The following is a 20,343-nucleotide window of genomic DNA, read 5'->3' as shown; positions in this document are numbered from 1 at the left end:
AGTTCTGTACAGGATGAGAGTTTCAGGTCTGCTCCATATATTTTCTTATCCTGAGATCTTATCTGGAACATACCTTTCTCATGGCAGCTGGCACAAGAGTAAGAGATTGACCTGAATTTTGCAATCAAATTTAAAGCTTCTGCTTTGATTTAGCATTTAACATCTGCTCACAAAGCACTGGCTGAAGCAAATCACATGACCAATAAGAATAGGAGTCTTCAAAGCTGTGTTGAATACCTTATTTATGGCTGAGGTTGCTCTTAATCTAAATTCTCTTCCAGAAAATGAGGATTTTAGTCTAGAATCCTGATTAGTAATTGTCAGTAACCTAAGTGTCTAACAGGATAAGCCAAATGGAAAAAAGCAAACAACCTCAAGCCACATCTCTGTCATTCTAGGTCAGGGTTGAAATATACTCTGGGAAAGGCTGTCAAGCCTGTCAGTGCTTAAACTAATTTGGAAAGAACTTCTCATTCTTAGAAATGTATAATTAATAAAGCAGTAGGCAAAAGAGATGAATTCTCATTGGAGTTAAAATCGGATCGTTATAATAAAAAAGCTTTATTTCAAAATGTCATTCTTAAAATCATTGTAAGAGTAGCAAACTTGCAGGGTATCTCTGGGAGTCACTGAATGTTTTTCAGTTACAGTGCAGGATCACGTATTAGTTTCTGTTTATGTTGTCATTACACTGAAAATGCTAGATTGAATTATCATTTCCTGGAATCACAATATTAGATTTGAAAGGATCTGAAAAAACGATTTTTCAACTGTAGTGGATTAATATATTTTTGTGTTGCAATCAGTTGTTAAGCATGTCAAAATCATTAGTTATTCATGACAAGTAACTATTATGCTAGTGATAATTAAATTAGAGAAGATTGTGAAAGATATACTTATATTTGTTTTGCAATATCTTCACTTTCGGTTACTTGCATTAGGACTTTCTTTTTTTTTGAGTGGAGCTGAAACGAGTTAAACCTAGGCTGTCAGTTATTTGCATAATCCTGAGTATACCATGGCTGTTTGTTTCAAAATGTGATTGTCATCTGCCGGGGAAAAAAGGGTGGTTTAGTATCATTTCTCAAAGAGCATGTAGTCCTACTTCAGAACTTGAAATGCAGAGAGTAATTTATGTAGTCATATATCTCATTAGCTAAGTCTGTAACCTAGGCTTCCTTGCTTCTTGCTTTTTACAACAAATGATCAAATTTTCAAAAGCCAATGTATGAAACTGGGGCTGAGGCAGAAGAGAATTAGGCAAGGCAATTTGCCACCTTTCTCCAATCTTTAGTCTCAGTTTCCAAAGTAAAAGAAAAGTACCAGAAAAACAGGGTCCATATGGTGTGTTTTGCATGTTATCTACGATCTAGAAACATTCTTTTCCAAATCTATTTGATTGTAACTCACAGTAAGAAACTGTTTAAATCACAACAGAACATACTCTCACCTTCCACCATATTTGAAACAAAAAGTTTCAGGAAGCAATTTTTGCCCTTACTAGATATTATGCACTCTGATCTTTTATATCCTAGCCTATTTCATATAAAAATAAAATGGATTTTTGAGTTGCAGTTTGAAAAACATGCCTCTAGAAAACAGGAGACAGGTTAACTGTTAACAAACTCCAAAGTTACTAGCTTTGCTGAAATAATGTCACAGAATAATAAACTTCCTCCACATTTATTTGTACTACAGTCTCTCAGGCTTCAGAACAGAACCTGGTAGAATCTTTTCCTCTTTGGAACACCAGTTCATGACAATATCTCAGAGATTCTAAGACTCGTTGTTTCCCACGCGTTTACATCTCTGAATATGTTTCAGGCCGAGCACGGTGGCTCATGCCTGTAATCCCAGCATTTTGGGAGGCCGAGGCGGGTGGATCATTTGAGGTCAGGAGTTCAACACCAGCCTGGCCAACATGGTGAAATCCCCTCTCTACTAAAAATACAAAAATTAGCTGGGCATGGTGGTGCATGCCTGTAATCCCAGATCCTCCGGAGGCTGAGGCAGGAGAATCACTTGTGCCTGGGAGGCGGAAATTGCAGTGTGCCGAGATGGCGCCACTGCACTCCAGTCTGGGAGACAGAGTGAGACCCTGTCTCAAAGAAAAAAAAAAAAAAAAAAAATGTGGCTTAAAGGTGCCTTACTTAACAGTGGTATGGCATAGTTCCATTGGCAGCCTTTGTTTTCTTTCTTGGGTAAAATAAAACAATGTAAGTCTATGTTTTTTTAGAGCTGCTATGAAATATATCAATAATAAGGATTATATAGGCCGAACTCTATTGCTTATTCATTTCAATGTATCCAACTTATCAGAATGCCTTCTGACTTCTTGTTAAGAAAATGCAATGAGATAAGAATAGCTTAAGAAAAAATCCTTAGTTCTGGGCTACAAGGGAAAATGAGTTACGACCCCAGTTTAATTACTACAGAAAGCTTTCTCATTTGCCTTCATTGTGATCAGGGTTTGAGTATGATCTTTCTCTATTCTACCTCCCTTACTTCTGTATAGTTATTTCATTAGGCGGCTAGAGGGGTTCTTCGGATCATGGCTAAAAAAGAAAGCAAAAGGTTAAGTCCTAGAGTTAAGCCATTAGGAAAAAAAGTTAAGGCATTAGAAAAAAAATTCAAGAATTAGGCTTTATTTTAAAAATGGAACCAACTGTCAAATTCCTGTGTACCCGTTTAAACTGTCACCAACCTAACACACTGTAAAACTTAATGACTGTAAAATTGGCAGCAGGATCCTGAACACAAGAAGGAATAAAAATAAGTTTGCTAGGCTGTTTTCATCCCAGCGTGATTGAAATACACCGTTTCCTCAAAAAAAAAAAAACCTCTAATGAGGGAAGCAGTGAATCAAATGCCACGATTAATGTGCCACTAGAAATAGGAACAAGTAGTTACGGAATGCTTCTTAGGCCAGACACTCTGCGATGCGTTCTTTTTTCTTTGTTTCGCTAAAGCTTTTACCAAGCCTTAAAAAGGAGAGGGGTACTAACTGAGCCCTGACCAGACCAGGGAGCCCTACTGTGCAATCTCCTCAGGCCAAGAAGGGCCCGGTACGACCCGCCCATAAGGCCTGGCCGATCAACAGGCGCTGGGCCGACCTTTGGTGGGCTCGCTTCCTGAGGCTGCCCTTGGGCATGCGGAAGGGGACTGGCTGGCGATAACACCCTGGCGAAGCAAGGTGGACACTGGCTCCCGCGCTGTTCGCGCCCGCCTGGCAGGGTAAGCAACTCCACCTCTGTATCCGGGCACCGTCACGTGACGGGAAGGGGGCGTGGCCGAAGCCCGTGATCCTAGGGGCGGGCTGGGCAGTGGGAGGGCGCTAGAATGTGAAGGATCTTGGCGGTTCTGGGTGCCCAGAAAGGCGGCGACGCGGCGGATGACAACATTAGGCCGCGACGCGCTCCTGGCCAGGCGGCGGCTGTAGTGTTAGCTTTGGACTCCGCAGTAGCCGCTGCCGGTAACAAGCCGACTCTGAGGGAAGGTGGGGGTCCGCCCTGTCCGGTGGACCGCGGGACCGAAAGTACCCGCCCCGCTCGGAGGCTGAGCCAGCAGTGCCTCCGCGGCAGCTGGGCAGCGCCCTCCGTCCGGGCTCGCGCCCCAGCTGCCGCCGACGACAGCGGCCGAGAGAAGTTGGGGTCTGACTAGACGCGTACGGGGCCCCGGACCCCGGCGCCGCGGCGACTCCGGAGGAACCGGCTCCTTGCGTCCCGCCTCCCTGGGAGCTCAGCACGGGTGAGTGTTTGCTCCATTCCTGAGGTGGGGGTGCTGGGTCCGCACCCCTCAGAGCGACTGCGCACCCTTATTGCCACATTCTGAGCTCGGGCTGTCGGGGACTCCTGGCCACCCGCGCCGAGGAGTTCTTTGGCTCCTTTGTTCCATTTTGGAGTAGGGGGATTAGAAAGGCTGGCGGGGTGGAGTGTTTCGGGGCCCACGGTAGGTGCATCTGCAGCCTTACAAAAGCCGCGGCAGGGGAACGGGGGTGGGAGGCTCTTGGAGCATTTCGACTGCCCCGGGTGTCTGTCCCTCCTGAAGTTTGATAGGTCGATGGCATGGGTCTCGTTGGGAGCCCCCGCGCCCAGGAGAGCTGGCGCTTTGTCGCTTGGTGCGGTTAAGGCGAGGCTCCTTTTTTCCTGTGACAGCCCCAGAGGAGGCTGTGCCGCGCACCGCAGACCACACCCGCCTTTGCAGAGCCGAGCGACACGGTGTTGTTCCTCTAAGCCTCAGTTCTCCCGGCCTTCTTGTAACGTAGGAGGAAAGCCAAGCCTTTGCTGTGCTTTTAAATTTGTTTCTAAGCCCTCTCTCAAGAGTGGAGTCAGGTTCCAAGGAGCTTCACATGCAGCATGCTTTAGGTTCATTGAACCACCCACTCAAGACTGGCTGAGGCGAAGCAACAGTATATGCAGATTTTCCATTCACAAAAGTCATTTAACCCTCTTTATGAGACACATCTGCGTTGCAGAACGTAACCTAATTTCATTTTATTTAAATGCTTTCTGAAATAATAGGTAACTTGTACTAGGTAAACAGATGGGTAAACTTTAACTGATAATGTAAGTATATATGCATTAAATAAAAAATTTAATGATGTTTTTCCCTTTCTGCTGCTGGAAGACTTAAATGACGTCTGAGTAGTAACACAGTGTCTCCTGCATGGCAGTTAAGTTTTTCCCCAAATTAGTGCTGCTTTTGAAATAATCATTTAAAACAGTTTTTGCCTCCCTTTGTATCTAGAGAGAGCAAGAATTGTGGAGAATCGTGGGTGAATTGATTGTTAGATTTTGCTAATTTTCTAGGGTTTCATCTAAACTTGCTCATGCTGAGAGGCTATGATCAGTTTCTATGCTTGCTAGAACCTGTTTTGCAGTGAAATTATTAAGATCATGCTAGTTTTATAAAATAGGTTGGAAAAGGAAGAGTAAGGCCATGCGGTTTAAAACTGTTCTCTATGAAAGTACAACTAATTTCAAATGTTTGTAACTTATTTTTTTTCGATATTAACCATTTATGGAGTGACTATAATATGCCTGTTCAAAGAGCTGAGAAAGGGAATAGATGAAACTTAAGCTACCTTTTGGGTCTTTAATTATGGACATCAAGGTATTGCGGTCACATTCCATGTCAACCGTTTGAACAGCAATACCGTGTACACAGGTGCTTAGAAATGCATGTTTAATTAAAAATGGCCATGGTTTATTTCTCTTTGATTGGATCATAATAGTTATTGAATCTCTGATCTGTGGAAAGATGCTACTATATTTTCCAGTTAGAATGTTATTGCATTTTAAAGGCAGTCAAATATGTTTTTTATAACACATTCAGGGTACTTATACATTTGTTAATATTCAGTTTCTTGGTTCATTTAAAAATTGAAAGGTTTAGACTACACTTTGGGGATACATTTACAATTGTGTATAATGAAGTTATGTTTTAGTTTGTTTTAAGAAAAATGATGAAATTATGAATTTGTAAAATATGCATTACAAAAGAAATTTTATTTTTATTTTTTTAGACAGAGTCTCACTCTGTTTCCCAGGCTGGAGTGCAGTGGTGCAACTTGGCTCACTGCAGCCTCTGCCTCCTGGATTCAAGATATTCTTATGTGTCAGCCTCCTGAGTAGCTGGGATTACAGGTGCGCGCCACCATGCCAGGCTAATTTTTGTATTTTTATTAGAGATGGGGTTTCACCATGTTGGCCAGGCTGGTCTCCAACTCCTGGCCTCAAGATCCATCTGCCTAGCCTCCCAGAGTGCTGGTATTACAGGCATGAGCCACTGTGCCTAGCGGATCTTTCGTTTAAAAGTATGAATTGCAGAATTTTAACCAGTGTTAGTACATTTCAACTTGCTTTGGTTTGTAAATAATCCTTCAAAAGCAGATTTCTTGAATTGAGGCATTAAAGACAAAGAATTGATACAGTACATAGATTTAGTTTTCTGGTATTAATTTGGAAAACTTTAATCCTAATAACAATACCTGAAATGTCATGTTGTAATGTTGGTATTATATCGAAAGTTAAAAACATTTATAGCAATGTTCTTGGAGCATCAGGCAATTCAAAGAGGAATAGGTCCTGTCTTAATGTTACAAATAATGAACTGCAAATAAGACAAACACAACTTGAATAAAAAAGCCTCTGAGAGGCCAGGCATGGTGGCTCATGCCTGTAATCCCAGCACTTTGGGAGGCCGAGGTGGGCAGATCACCTGAGGTCAGGAGTTCGAGACCTGCCTGGCCAACATGTTGAAACCCTGTCTCTACTAAAAATACAAAAAAATTAACTGGGCGTGGCAGTGCGTGCCTGTAATCCCAGCTACTTGGGAGGCTGAGGCAGCAGAATCACTTGAACCCGGCAGACAGAGGTTGCAGTGAACCGAGATCATGCCACTGCACTCCAGCCTGGGAGATAGAGCAAGACTCAGTCTCAAAAAAAGAGAAAAGCCTCTGAGAAATATACAATTTTTAATGAAGGTGGCTAGATACAAGGAGATTAGTAGAGGTGCTTGACTGGAGCAGTTGTGGCCAAAGTATAGCTTCCTTGTGATGAGACACAGGAAGAGATGTCTAGACCCATGTTGTGTGCATATTTCATGGCGGTATGTGGGAAACCCCTGAGAGATTTTAGATCTATCTTTCTTCCCACCTTGGTCCCCATCCCTCATATATCCTCACAAAGTCATAAAATTCTCATGTGGAAGGCGTGATAGAAGGAATTTTTCTTCCTGAAAAGTGTTATCAAGCTTGCGAGGGAGAGAGCTATTTTCGGAGACCTTGTAGAGAAGAAATCCTAGTGCTAGAGCATCATATTCTTATACCCTGTTATTTTTACCTTTGTTGAAGATCCAGATAATGTAAATTCTCCATGATAGCAAGGTCTTTGTTTTGCTCACCATTGAATCTCCAAATGCTCAGTAGTTAATGAATGAAAAAAATCTGCTTCCAGATATATGACTGGAGAACAAAAGGAGTATCTGTTAATGTAGTCCAAACTAAATGCAAGCAGCGAAATGATAAAGGGAGGATGTTAGCTTGGGAGGAGGGGAACAGGTCATTTAATCTGGGAAACTTTCTTGGAGGAGGTGATTCTTGAGTTAGGTTTTGGTGTAGGCTGTGTATCTGAAGGTAAGCGATGTCTAAGCGGGTAGACAACGTGCAGCAAAGCATTTAAGTCAGACTGAATAAATTATGTCAGATAAAGCACAGTGAGTCTTTTTTGGCAACATTATGAAGAATTTTTCTTCTCCCATCTCTATTTTCACCTCTCCCTAGATAAAAAGATTAACATGCTTTGCAAGAGCAGAGATTGACAGTGCTTGAGTTTTGACAGTACAGAGAGGGTCAGAAAATTTGAATTGGTGTTCTGACTGAATCTTATACAAGCATCATTTCCATTGGCAAATCACTTGGTCTTAGTTTTCTCATTTGTAAAATCAGGATAATAATCCGTGGTTGCTGGGAGAACAAAATTATGTAATGCATGTGAAAGTGCATGCCTCAATATGAATGTGCCTACCTCAGTGTGTCACACATAGGAGGACTTCAGCAAATACAAAATTATTTAAAACGTTTGTTTCCAGATCTTTAAAAAATATTTTGATTCATTTATCATGAACTCTAATATTTGCTTGACTGATCTAGATGACTCATGGCATTATGTTTAAATTGATCAGAATCAAAATTCTAGATAATTTTCTTTCAGTCAGTTTAATGTTTTCTGATAGAAATAAGGCTTAATTATATTACTGCTTAATGTTAACCACAAGGAATTCTAGAAGCCTCAAATTTTTGAAGCTCAAAGTAAGGGATATGTGTAGCAGAAAATCTGAGCCTTTAAGCTTTTTTTCTTTACATAATTTGTGTCTTTGCCTGTAATGTCATTTATTTATTCATTGTTATGATAAGGGGTTTTCCAGTTATTAAGAAAAAAATTACCAAAAATGTGGTTTTAGTGATGTGACTATAGGCCATGAAGATCTCTACCTTCCGTATTTTATTATAAAATTCAGTATTTCTTGAGCAAACGAACAGACATCTGCATTATTTATCTAAGCTTTTTGTGCCAGTAGCTGTTTGTTCATTTATGAATCTCAGAATTTCATTATACTTTGTGAACTCTTTGTAGTATTTTTGATCCTTAGAGCAGTCTGTCCTTTGTATAATATTTGGAAGAGAATTTTATTATGGAAAGACTAAATAGAGTCTTGAGTCTTTTTATTATATGAAGACTAAGAAGAGTCATCAAATGATAAGCCAGTTACCTACTAATTTCCCATATTCAAAAAGGACTGAAAAAAGGAGGAAATGGTTTCAGAGCTTGACTTTTTTCAAATAAAAAGGAGTAGCTTTTTGATTTAGAGTTCTTGAAAACTTGATAAATTCAGAGGGAAATTGTTATAGGTCATATTAATAGCTAATGTGCATCAACTTCTGTGTACCAGGTACTGTACTACTCTGGAAGTACTTGACATGTCATCACATTTGATACTGACAATCACCCCCCAATCCGGCTATTTTTTTTTTTTTTAAACCTGAGCAACTGACAGATTAAATAAGTGGTGGAGCCAGGATTTGAACTAAACCCGAGGCACAGAGAAGTTAAGTCCTGCTGAAAGGATTTAAACTTGAGGTTTAACCTGACCTTTGACTTTGGAGCCTATCCTTTTAACCATCATATTATATACTGCCTTGTATAATTTATTTGCGATTGCTCCTCTTGATAGGTCTTTACCTTGTTATCTTCCTGAGTCTGTTTTGGGTGTGTGATTTATAAAATGCACTTTACTTTATAAGAAGATGGAATATAACCTTGACTTTTTTCCCCTCATTTTACTTGTATTTGACTGACAACCTATTTTTAAATCTTAAAAACACTTGGAGTAAAGCAAATATTTATTTTATTGTTCGTGTAGTTGTCATTTTCTCACTGGGGAATTTCAGAGTGACTGGAAATAAAATAACATAATAACAATATTTAATGCTAAGTTGTCATAATTAAAAAATTGTTTTAAAGAATAAGGCCGATTCACAGAATTGGTGGTGTTATAATTAAAAAATTGTTTTAAAGAATAAGGCTGATTCACAGAATTGGTGTGCCTTTTTTTTTAGTGTTTTTTTTTTTTTTTTGAGACAGAGCCTCACTCTGTCGCACAGGCTGGAGTGCAGTGGTGTGATCTCGGCTCACTGCAACTTCTGCCTTCTAGTTTCAAGTGATTCTCATGCCTGAACCTCCTGAGTAGCTGGGATTACAGGTGCCTGCCACCATGCCTGGCTAATTTTTTGTATTTTTAGTAGAGACGGGGTTTCACTATGTTGGCCAGGCTGTTTTCGAACTCCTGACGTAAAGTGATCCACCTGTCTCGTCCTCCCAAAGTGTTCTGTCGTGATTATAGGCGTGAGCCACCGCGTCTGGTCTTTTTTTTTTTTTTTTTTTTTTTTTTGGATACAGGGTCTTGAGCTGTCACCTAGGCTGGAGTGCAGTGGCACTACCATGGCTCACTGCAGCCTCGACCTCCCAGGCTCAAATGATCCTCCCATCTCTGCCTTCCAGGTAGCAGGGACTACAGGCGAACACCATCACACATGGCTAATTTCTAAGTTTTTTTTTGTTTTTGTTTTTGGTAGAAACAGGGTCTTACTCCCGACCTCAAATGATTCTCCCACCTTGGTCTCCCAAAGTGCTGGGATTATAGGTGTGAGCTGCCATGCCAGGCCTATTTAGTGATATTTGAGGGACACAGATCTGTATAGTTGAAATTTATCCTGTTGAGATGACCACCGGTAAGATAATTTTTGCTTTTTGGCTGCCAGATGCCTATATATTAACAGGAAGAGTTTGTCAGATTACATATTTTTTTTACAGGGAAGGCTGGGGCCCATGTGGAAATTATGGAATCTGTGTTGGTATATTTTGATGGGATGGAAGTATGGTAGATCTGGAGAGAGAGAAGTTCAATCTAAGTAATATTATTACTGGGTAGAGTAATGAGGTGGGATGCCTTGGATGTGAGGGCACAGGTACATTGTTCAAGTGGAGAGTAGGATGAGGGACTTCTGGAGACTAATTTTGTTTAGTGTGTAATTTTGTACATTGTTATGATTATAATAACTTGTAAGATCAGCAATTTGGAAGTAAAGAAAAGCAGTGCTGTGCATCATAGTGTGGAGTTTGTAATAGTTCCTAGGCTGTTTTGCAAGATGTAGGTGCTTTACAAATATCCATTGGTAGTAATGGAAGTGTGCTGTCTTATCACCTATTTTAGAAAACTGGAGAGGCGGAATAGCACGAACCCTGGAGCCAGACTGCCAAAGTTCAGAACTGGTGCAGCCACTTACTAGCCTATTGCCCTGGCCCTATGCTAACTTGGGGTGGCCAAAAGGGAAGAAAATGGTGTATTTAAGCAGAGAGGGGGCCAGAGTTAGTACTCTTATGAGTTTTCCATGGTTCTTACATGGTCTGAAAGGGATCTGGATGTTCTCACATATGACTAGTGAAGGAAATAGAAGTTAGTAGAGTGAGAGCCAGCAAGCTTTTCATGAGGCTGCTGTTGTGAGGGAGGGACCATGTAGTAGACAGAGGTTGTGGGAAGGGCAGATTCATTTCATTGCCCACCAAAAATTGTGCTTGCAACTGTTTTTTTTTTTCTTTTTTTTGAGATGGAGTATCACTCTGTTGCTTAGGCCGGAGTGCAGTGGCAGGATCTTGGCTCACTGCAACCTCCGCCTCCTGGGCTCAAGTGATTCTTGTGCCTTTGCCTTCCGAGTAGCTGGGACTACAGGGACGCGCCACTGTGCCTGGCTAATTTTCTGTATTTTTGGTAGAGATGGAGTTTCACCATGTTGCCCAGGCTGGTCTCGAACTCCTGAGTTCAAGCGATCTGCCTGCCTCAGCCTCCCAAAGTGTTGGCATTACAGGCGTGAGCCACTGTGCCTGCCACGACTGTTTTTCACCAGTGGAATGTGAATAGAAATAAATTTGTTGTCACTTCTGGGTTGAAGTGGCAGAAAAAATAGGTATTCTTTCTTCACTTTCTCTTTTCTAATTCAAGGGCCAGATGCAGAGGCTTAGACTCTTAAGGGATGGTGAAGCCATAAGATTGGAAAGATCTACAGTCCCTAAATTGACCGTGTGAAAGTAAGTTGTGTACCAAACAGGAACACCCATGATGGATTGTAATATTAATGAGAAATTTTAATTGTGTGAAAATCTGGGGTTTATTTGTTAAGCAGCTAGTGGTGCCTTAAGTATAAGCCAGGGACTGGATAGAGGAGGTAGTCGAGACTATAATAATATCCGTACCAGCAAGAGCTGAGGTGGGTGGGGCCAAGTTAGGAGATCCTCTGGATACTTTTCCAACGTATTCATCAGCATGTGCCATTGTGATTCTGTGAGGGCCGATATTCAAACCTCAGAGGCCTGTGAGGATCCCCAGGGCAATCTGTGGGTGTGTATTTAGACTAATCGTAATACTCTAGTGTCCATGAAAGCTTTATCTTATGCCCAGTCACCATGATAAGAATGAGGAACAGAGAAAATCTATACAAGTCGGAAGAGTTTTCTTAAAGTAGGATTTCTTGACTCTGTTGATATTTTGGGCTGGATAATTCTTTGTTGTGAGTTCCTGTCCTTTGTAGAATGTATAGCAACATCCCTGGCTCTACTAGATGCTAGTGCCATCTCTCTTAATTGTGACAATTAAAAATGTTTCAAGATATTACCAGATGTCCCTGGGGGCAAGGTCACCCTCAGTAGAGAACTACTGCTTTAAAGATTGAATATATGTGAAAGAAATGATTTTAAATAGAAAGAAACTATTATCCTTAATTAAAGAACTTTTTCCCCTTTTAGGGGATATTTTAGGTTCATGGGGAGCAGTTCATTTCTGTATATCCAATAAAGGGAGCTATGTTGTTTTTATAAAACATCCTAGATGCTCTCTCTGGATATATTTCCTCTCTCTCTGGATATATTGTATATGTATATATGTTTGTATTATTTTTTGAGCGTCAGTCTCCTCCTGTCACCTGGGCTGGAGTGCAGAATTTCTGAGCTGAAGGGATCCTTCTGCCTCACCTTCCCCAGTAGCTAGGACTACAGGTGTGTGCCACTGTGGCGGGCTACTTTATTTTTTTGTGCAGACAGAGTTTCGCTATTTTGCATACGCTGAATTTGAACTCCTGCCTCCCAAAATGTTGGGATTACAGGCATGAACCCTAGTGCCCAGCCTTAATGTTGATTCATCTTTCTCTTTATCAGCTTTAGAAATTACTTGAATTTTCCATGTATTACCTTATTATTATTTCTTCTAAACTGGTAGCTGTACTTTTTATTGGCTAGACTAAGCCTGTCCAGTCCCTGACTGGTGAGCTGCATGCGGCCCAGGACAATTTTGAATGTGGCCCAACACAAATTCGTAAACTTTCTTAAAGCATAATGAGATTTTTTTGTTTTTTAAAGCGCATCAGCTATTGTTAGTGTTACTGTATTTTATGGGTGGTCCAAGACAATTCTTCTTCCGGTGTGGTCCGGGGAAGCCAAATGATTGGACACCCTTGGCCTAGACAAATACATGTTTTTTTCCCCTGTAATCTCAGCTGTCATGTCCACAGGTTGTCTCTAAATTATGAAAACCAATAAAGACTGTTGATATTATGACTGTGTAAGTATTATTTAATGCTGAGCCAGATAATGTGCTTAGATTATGATTCCTTTTCTGTCCCTGGGCTGCCAGAAGAAACATGTTGATAATATAGACGATTAGTAGATTTTATTTATCAATTCTGACCATCGAATTAAAAAAAATTTTGATATGACCAAAATCTAACTTTGGACTTTAAAATATTTTTGAATAGGACTTCCTGTTTTTCTTAGTGTCTCAAATTACCCTCTTTTCTTGTACTATATGCCTCTATCATAGCCTCCCCTACACCCCAGCTCCCCCATACCCCAGCTCTTCAGCATACTAACTTTTGTGCTGAGTCCTTTATTTATCTGTAGTCGTCTGTAACTCTGCCTCCATTTGGACTCTTTTAGGTCTCTTCTTGTAACTTCCTTTCTCCTTACTCTTGAATTGGATCCATTCTGTTACACATTTTTTTTTCCTTTTTTTGCATTTGCTTGATCTGTTTATTGGAGTACATCTTCAAGTAACTCTTTGAAAAAGAAGTACGTATGAGAGGCAAATTTTCCGAATTCTGTGTAAAAAAGTCTTCATTCTATTCTCACAAATGATTGATAATTTGGCTGGGTGCAGTATTGTTAGTTAGAAATAATTTTCCTTTAGAACCCTGAAAGCATTGCTCTGATGTCTTCTAGCATCTAGGGATGGTGATTGGAAGTCATATATCAACGCCTGTAATCCCAGCACTTTGGGAGGCCGAGGTGGGTGGATCATGAGGTCAAGAGTTTGAGACCAGCCTGGCCAACATAGTGAAACCCTATGTCTACTAAAAATTAGCTGGGCATGGTGGTGGGCGCCTGTAATCCCAGGTGCTCGGGAGGCTGAGGCAGGAGAATCACTTGAACCTGGGAGATGGAGGTTACAGTGAGCTGGGATGGAACTACTGCACTCCAGCCTGGGTGAGACACCGTCTCAAAAAAAAAAAAAAAAGGTAGTCGTGTATCAGTCTGATTCACTATCCTTTTAAGGTGATTTGCTCTTTATTCTGTCTGAAAGCTTTTGGAATCCATTCTTTTGTATCTTCTACAAAGTCATAATGAGGTGTATAGGTCATTTTTGTTTTGTTTGGCTGTTTGTCTAGATACTCAGTTGCTCTTACAGTCTGAATCAGATTATTTTTCCAATTCCTGGAAATTCTCTTCTCTGTCTTTAAAAATGTCCTCTCTTCATCTTCTTTTTTGCTTTTCAGTAGGCAGTTGCTTTCTGTCTTGATCTTCCTTGTCTCATCTTTTATATTTTGTGGTTCTGTTTGTTCTGTGTTCAGGGGAATTTTTTTTCTCCTTTAGTATTTTGGCTTATTTTCCTGGGGGTAATCTATAAGTTTTGTTCTCTTTTTCTTTTCCTACCATTTTTACATTATGTTGTGTTATCATCTTGAGTCTTAGAATGTGTAAATTAGATTTTTTTAAAGATACCTTCTGTCTCCTTGTGTCTATAATTTATCTCCTTTTCTCCAGTCAGTTTTTATGTTTGTTTTTGTAATCATTCTTTTTTCATGCTCAGTTTTACTTATGTGCCTGGTAATTCTTGGTTGTCCATTCATGGTTAAGAAAGACAGACTAGGTTCCTGGTCACCCTCCCTCCCCTGTTGCTTGGACTGTTTTCCCTATTAGATTTTTTTTTCCTTTGAGTAGGAATTCTGGCCAGAGCACTTTGTGGGGCAAGGTTGTAGAGTAGGATCTGTCTTTTGGCAGATTGTTTTAGGGTAAAAGAGAGAGGAGCTAGCTGCTAGGCTATGTATGGGCCCTTTAAATGATGGATGAAATGTGTTTACTTTGTGCCACACCTCTACTTAGCTTTCCCTAGAGAGTGGTTCACTTTCTTTAGGGAAAAGCTGACTTGTTTTTTTTGCCTGGAGGTAAAATGTCAGTGGTTTAGATGTAGCTTGGAAATAGGGGATGGGAGATATAGCTGTCCCTTATAGTTAGTCCTAAGTAATACTCAGTTCTCTTATTTTTAACCCTACTATTTATTTCCACCCTCTGCTGTACCATTTACATTATGATCATGCTTTCCTGGGGATCTTGTCAGACGTGTTGGTTCCCATCCTTTCCGTGTCACTTTTAAAGGGTATAATGAGGCTGTGGCTTTTTCTGCTTGTTATTTCTATCAACCTCACATATACTTTAATTTCTCAGAAATTTGTTGGATTTTCTTCCTAGCCTCAATTTTAATTTCTTTACTCTTACAATTTTCTTTCTTTTATGAGTTGTTTTTATTTCAGTGGAGTATCTAGAGTAACTGGAGGGAAAGTTTATATTTAGCGCCCCATCTTTTATTAGAAGTCTTCTAGCTTCATAAACACAAGAAACGGAGCGTATTGAGCTATTTTTTGTTAATGCAGATTTATTCATAGAAATTATGATGATCATGATACAGTGTTAAAATACACTTATGTCCCTTGGCTATTGATTTGTATAGTTGTTTGTGCCTTTATGCCACTTGGTCCTAAAACTTGAACTCTGAATTCTTGCTCGCTTCATAGTTTTTCTGTTTCCCCTTTCGTTGTCCTCTACCCCAACTTGCACGTTGTTATGATTATCTTGCCATTGTTTGTTTGCTACTTGGAAACTGAATGAGACTGTTTAGAATTGTGTGTAAAATAGTGACTTTGCTCCAGGGAATGGCATTTTAGCTTTAAACACCTGACCCTTGTGGCATCTTGATTATTTAGAAGCCTTTTGTTCTGTTTCTTGAGCGTATCTAGATGGGTGAGGTGTTACTCTTTTTCATTTACTTCTCTGCCTCACGTGTGATAGCTACTTTGGTTCAGTAGTTGATATTTTTTCCTCCATTGCTTTTCCTTCTCTCTGTTTATCTTTGGTACTTTAAATGTTGAGTTTAGATTGCCTAGCAAGTTCATTGGAAGCCTTAATGTTCATTTGTTCATTTTCTCATAAAAATTTGCTAGCATTGTTTTATTCTTTTTTATTGTTTTGTATTTTTTGTTTTTTTTGTTCCTAGATTGTTTTAAACTTGTCTTTTACTTCTTTTCCCAGACTCCTTTTCATAATCTTCAGACTCCATATTGATTGAGCTTAGAATACTATTGTAAATTAACCTGGGTAAATAAATTTAAATATATTCATCTCATTTCCCTCTCTTCTGTGATATTTCTGCATTGGCAGAATGCAAATCTTGTTTAATTCTGCTCTTAATCTTGTTTAATCATGTTCAGTTCTTCTCTCATAAGATTTTGAAGTTCTTTCTTCTGCAGCTATGGTTTTGACTATTGGAATGTGTGTCTTTTGTAATTGGAGTTATAATTCTCCTGCAATCAGAAGTTTTTACACGCCAGATTTAAAAAAATGCTGACTACTTTGAAGTTGAAAATCCAGTCAGAGGGATTGTGGTTTGGAAGGCTTAAATTCCCAAATTTGGCCTGATTATATAAGGTATTATAGAACTTTCATAGTAAATACTGTACTTGTTTGAAATTTAAAGTAGCTTAGAAAATAATTGGCCCCTTTACAGTTTTTTTTTTTTAATTTGCTCATTGTCCAGGAAATCAAAGTTTTAAATATTTTCTAATATAGTGGACTAATTACTGATGATTTTGTTACCTTTCTCTATATTCTGTGAAACTAACTTTTGATTTTAGATCAAGAAACTTTTAGAATGAAGTGGTTATGTATCTCATGCTTTATTTTTTGCAGGTGTTCTAAGCATTTTCCCTCTCAGATACCAGTTGTCATGATTAATTTCTTCTTGACTGATTGAATCCTTTATCCCTTCTATTATGTTTATAATTTTGATAACTTTTTTTGCTATACCTGAAATTTTAAATAGAATCTTCAAACATCAGATTGTATGCCTTAAATATGTATTTTGTTATATGTCAGTGATACCTTAATAATGCTGCTAGAAAATAGAATCTTCAGCATTATATAGATAATACTTTGAATATTTTAAAATATTTGATTATTTGGGAAATTATGGCTCTTATTATTTTCCCAAGAATTTATGATTAGGTTGTAGGAATTTAAAAAAATACCCTGTCATTACCGAGGGAAGATTTCTCTGTAAAAACAGAGATCCATTTAAGAGGTTGATTGTTTAACATAAATTTAACATGCATTTTAACTAGCAGGATCTTGTTTATTTGGTTATTTTGGAGGAGCTTCTTCGTAATTCATTAATAGAGGTTAATAGTAAATAGTAGAAATGAGCATTTTCTTGACATTTTGATTATGCAGAAAATATAGATGTTTCTTGCTATAAGCAGGGAATTGGTTCCAGGACCCCCCACATAACACGAAATCCGTGCATAGAAGTCCCATCGTTGGCCCTGCGGAACCTGCGTATTGTAAACGTTAGCTCTCTACGTATTTGGTTTTAACATCTTACGAATCCAGTGTTTTTAATCCTTGTTTGGCTGAAAAAAATCTGTGTATAAGTGGACCCATGCAGTTCAAACTCTTGTCGTTCAAGGGTCAACTCTAAGTTTTTGAAAATATTCACTGAGAATTTTTTCCTTGTCATGTTGATCAGAGTCTTTTAGGAACAGGCTTTCCATATAAGAGTTAGCTCCATAGTTTCTCATTTTTTGGTAGTTATTCTTAATTCACAAATTATGTTGGTTTTCACAGTTCCTGTTTGAATTGGCACAGAGAAGTGTAATTAAGTGTCTTGGTTACTTACGTTGTAAATTAGAAATGATGACTCTTCTGGTTGTGGTAATTTATACTTAGTGGTGGCTCAAGCCTGTAATCCCAGCACTTTGGGAGGCCGAGACGGGCGGATCACGAGGTCAGGAGATTGAGACCATCCTGGCTAACACAGTGAAACCCCGTCTCTACTAAAAAATACAAAAAACTAGCCTGGCGAGATGGCGGGCACCTGTAGTCCCAGCTACTCGGGAGGCTGAGGCAGGAGAATGGCGTAAACCCGGGAGGCGGAGCTTGCAGTGAGCTGAGATCCGGCCACTGCACTGCAGCCTGGGCAAGAGAGCCAGACTCCGCCTCAAAAAAAAAAAAAAAAAAAAAAGAATTCAAAACCCAGAAGCATCTAGACCAGGGTTAGGCACTCAGATACTTATTTTTGTTTCATGCCCAAGATAGCCATTCTTAGTATGTATTGAAATATGAAGAAATTGCTTTTGGGATTGAGTATCAGTAATAAAATTCTTTGAGACTGTCTTGAATTAACTTTAGATCTTGCATTTCAAGCTTTGATCCTTAGTAATGAACCATCAGCTTAAGTATGGGGATGACTTTTTACTTGTAGAAAACTGGGCAAACCCTTCTGGTTTATTATAACCAGATATCATGCTTAATAAATGAGAAATTCATTCATTTTTTTCTAGTATCTTAAATCAGAACAGTGTTCATATATTTCTTAGAAAATAACCTTTTAAAGAAAACAGTCAAAATCTACATAGAATCAGGGTAGCTTTAGCTGTAACTTAAAATATCTAACTTTAAAAACAGACATTTAGTATATAGGACTAAATTATTAATATATGGTTGCCAGTATCATATTTGCAAGCATTATCCTTAAGAGGCCTTGAGTTACTCTTTGAGACACTCTTGTCACAATGCGACCTAGTATCACAAGCACTGACTGATTAGAGAACAGATGCACTGGGAAAATAAACCTGCAAGAAGTATTATCTTTCCTAGTAAGTAACTGTATGACCTTGGCAAACCACGTACTCTCTCTGGGTCCTAGTAAAATGGAGAATTTGGAACCAATGGCCTTTTAGGTTCTTTTGAGAGGCTAAAATTCCAATCAGGTAGTATATTATGTAATCCTTATAATAGCACTGAAATAAATAGATGGTATTCTGTTTTACAGATGGAATTATTCCTGTTTTGTTTTTTTAGACTCATTGTTTAAGTAACATGTTCAGTCATGTTGCTACTAAGGAGCTAAGTGAGAAGTTATACCGTCACCTATTTCACTCTATAGCTATATGTTCTTTTTAGTATAACATACTGCCACCCAAGCCATGTTGTGTATATTAGACCATCAGATCTTATTCTTAAAATTTGTTACATTTCTTAATCTGAAGTTTATAATAAATGTGCTTTTGCTTTATAGTATCTGTCATTCAGGAAAATCGGAAGTCAGGTATCAGGCATGTCTATGAGTTGTGCCAAAGTAGAAATATGACCAGTTTTACAATATTATTCTAGAACTTATGTGTCTCTCTAAGAGATGGTCAGTGTTTTCGAAGTTACCTTATTTCAATAATATCACTATTGTTCAAACACTTTTGGAATAATGCTTTTGACATTTCTTTACTGTCTTTCACCTCATTCTTTTAACCTACGTTCTGTGGTGACAAATTACATCTTTTGAGAATGGATTTGGTATTTGGTATTTGGAAAAGGTGGCAAGTCTTTCTGAACCAAGTCTCACACATACAATTAAGGATCAAAATGAAGAAGGCCATTTTTAGTAAAATAAGCAGTGACCAAAGGGATGAAACTTTTTCTTCTTTTATCATTTATAAGGTAGCTAAGAAAGTGGGTAGAAAAAGAGGAGTTCCAAAATTGTTTTGTGGGATGGCAACTTGAAACTAGTCTCTGAAAGTGACTACTCTGAATGGAGATGACCTTTATTTGTATGTTAATTCTGCTATATTAAGGTTATATCCTGAGTGTTACACACCTGTTCTGTTTCCCATGTGTTGGTGCTACTGTGATTTGGGACTCTGCTGTAGAGAAAAGTGTTGGCGAATGAATTATTCTTCGTATTTTAAAGAAGAACAAAATCTACAGAACAATATTTACATAGATTTGAATGGTAATTTAATTCTGGTTTATATGAATATTTATTGTGTAATTTGTGGTTATCCCTGGCTAGGTTTAATTCTGGGCAGCTACCCTATCAGAGTATACTCTTTGATGCAGACTTACATGTAAGTTAAACTTTTTGCAAATAATTATCTTAGCTTATTTAATTATTAGTTATATTAATAGTTATTATGTAGTTTGTGGTTATCCAGGGCTAGGTTTAATTCCAGGCAGCTACTCCTTTGGAGTGCATTCTTTGATGCAGGCTTATATCTAAGTTAAATTTTTTTGCAAAAATTATCTTAGCATTGTATGTGACTGAGTGGCTTTTGGATATCAGTGCTATACTTGGTGTAGGTAATAAACTTGTATGGGGAGTGGTAGAAAATCGACAGTAAACTCCTAATTGCACAATTCACTATGTAATTACCATTGAGGGAAGTACTGAGAGGAAGAAATATATATATATTATATATATATATATAACATATTTATATATCTTGTTGCAGAGGAGCTTGTGATAGGGAGATTTCATTTTCTATTTTGAAGGTATTATTTTTCTTGTTTAACTCCCAAATGGTGGACTTTAATGGAGTGTCCTCATTTGTAAAAATTAAAGGAGACTGAAAAATGCCTCTAGGACCTTTTTAATAATACTTTCCCCTTTGAGGTACCAGAATAATTTAATGTTACAAGACCATTAATTCAATAGATTTCAGTGCAAGTTACTGTGTAAGTGGCTGAAAATTCAGTAGGAGCTTGGCAGATGTGCTCGCTGACCTCTTCGAGCGTTTGTATGGGGAGTGGTAGAAAATCGACAGTAAACTCCTAATTGCACAATTCACTATGTAATTCCCATTGTGGGAAATGCTGAGAGGAAGAAATATAGGGCAATATAAAAATGTGCTGACCT

General features: G+C 38.8%; 1 protein-coding gene and 1 long non-coding RNA gene across 18 annotated transcripts in view; one reads left to right on the top strand and one right to left on the bottom strand.

Moving 5' to 3' along the window:
• Positions 1–944: 944 nt before the first annotated feature.
• LOC107126738 (uncharacterized) lies at positions 945–3,275 on the bottom strand. Its single transcript, XR_001483507.3, has 2 exons — positions 3,114–3,275; positions 945–1,049 (listed from the first exon to the last, which is right to left on the bottom strand). It is a non-coding gene; the product is annotated as an uncharacterized lncRNA (long non-coding RNA).
• A 58-nt stretch (positions 3,276–3,333) lies between these two features.
• The window catches only part of OSBPL8 (oxysterol binding protein like 8), a 216,990-nt gene continuing 199,980 nt past the window's right edge, over positions 3,334–20,343 (top strand). For 12 of the 17 annotated variants that reach the window (XM_065524596.1, XM_065524597.1, XM_005571596.4 and 9 more), the window contains exon 1: positions 3,334–3,747. The gene's annotated coding sequence lies outside the window, so the exon portion shown is untranslated. Of the gene's footprint in view, positions 3,748–11,058; positions 11,145–20,343 lie in introns of all 17 variants that reach the window. The other 5 variants (XM_065524592.1, XM_065524589.1, XM_065524591.1 and 2 more) reach the window with 1 other exon arrangement.

This window comes from Macaca fascicularis, chromosome 11, assembly GCF_037993035.2.
Source record: "Macaca fascicularis isolate 582-1 chromosome 11, T2T-MFA8v1.1".
Classification (NCBI taxonomy): Eukaryota; Metazoa; Chordata; class Mammalia; order Primates; family Cercopithecidae; genus Macaca; species Macaca fascicularis.
The sequence above is the reverse complement of the archived record's forward strand: the minus strand, read 5'-3'. Positions and strand labels throughout refer to the sequence as shown.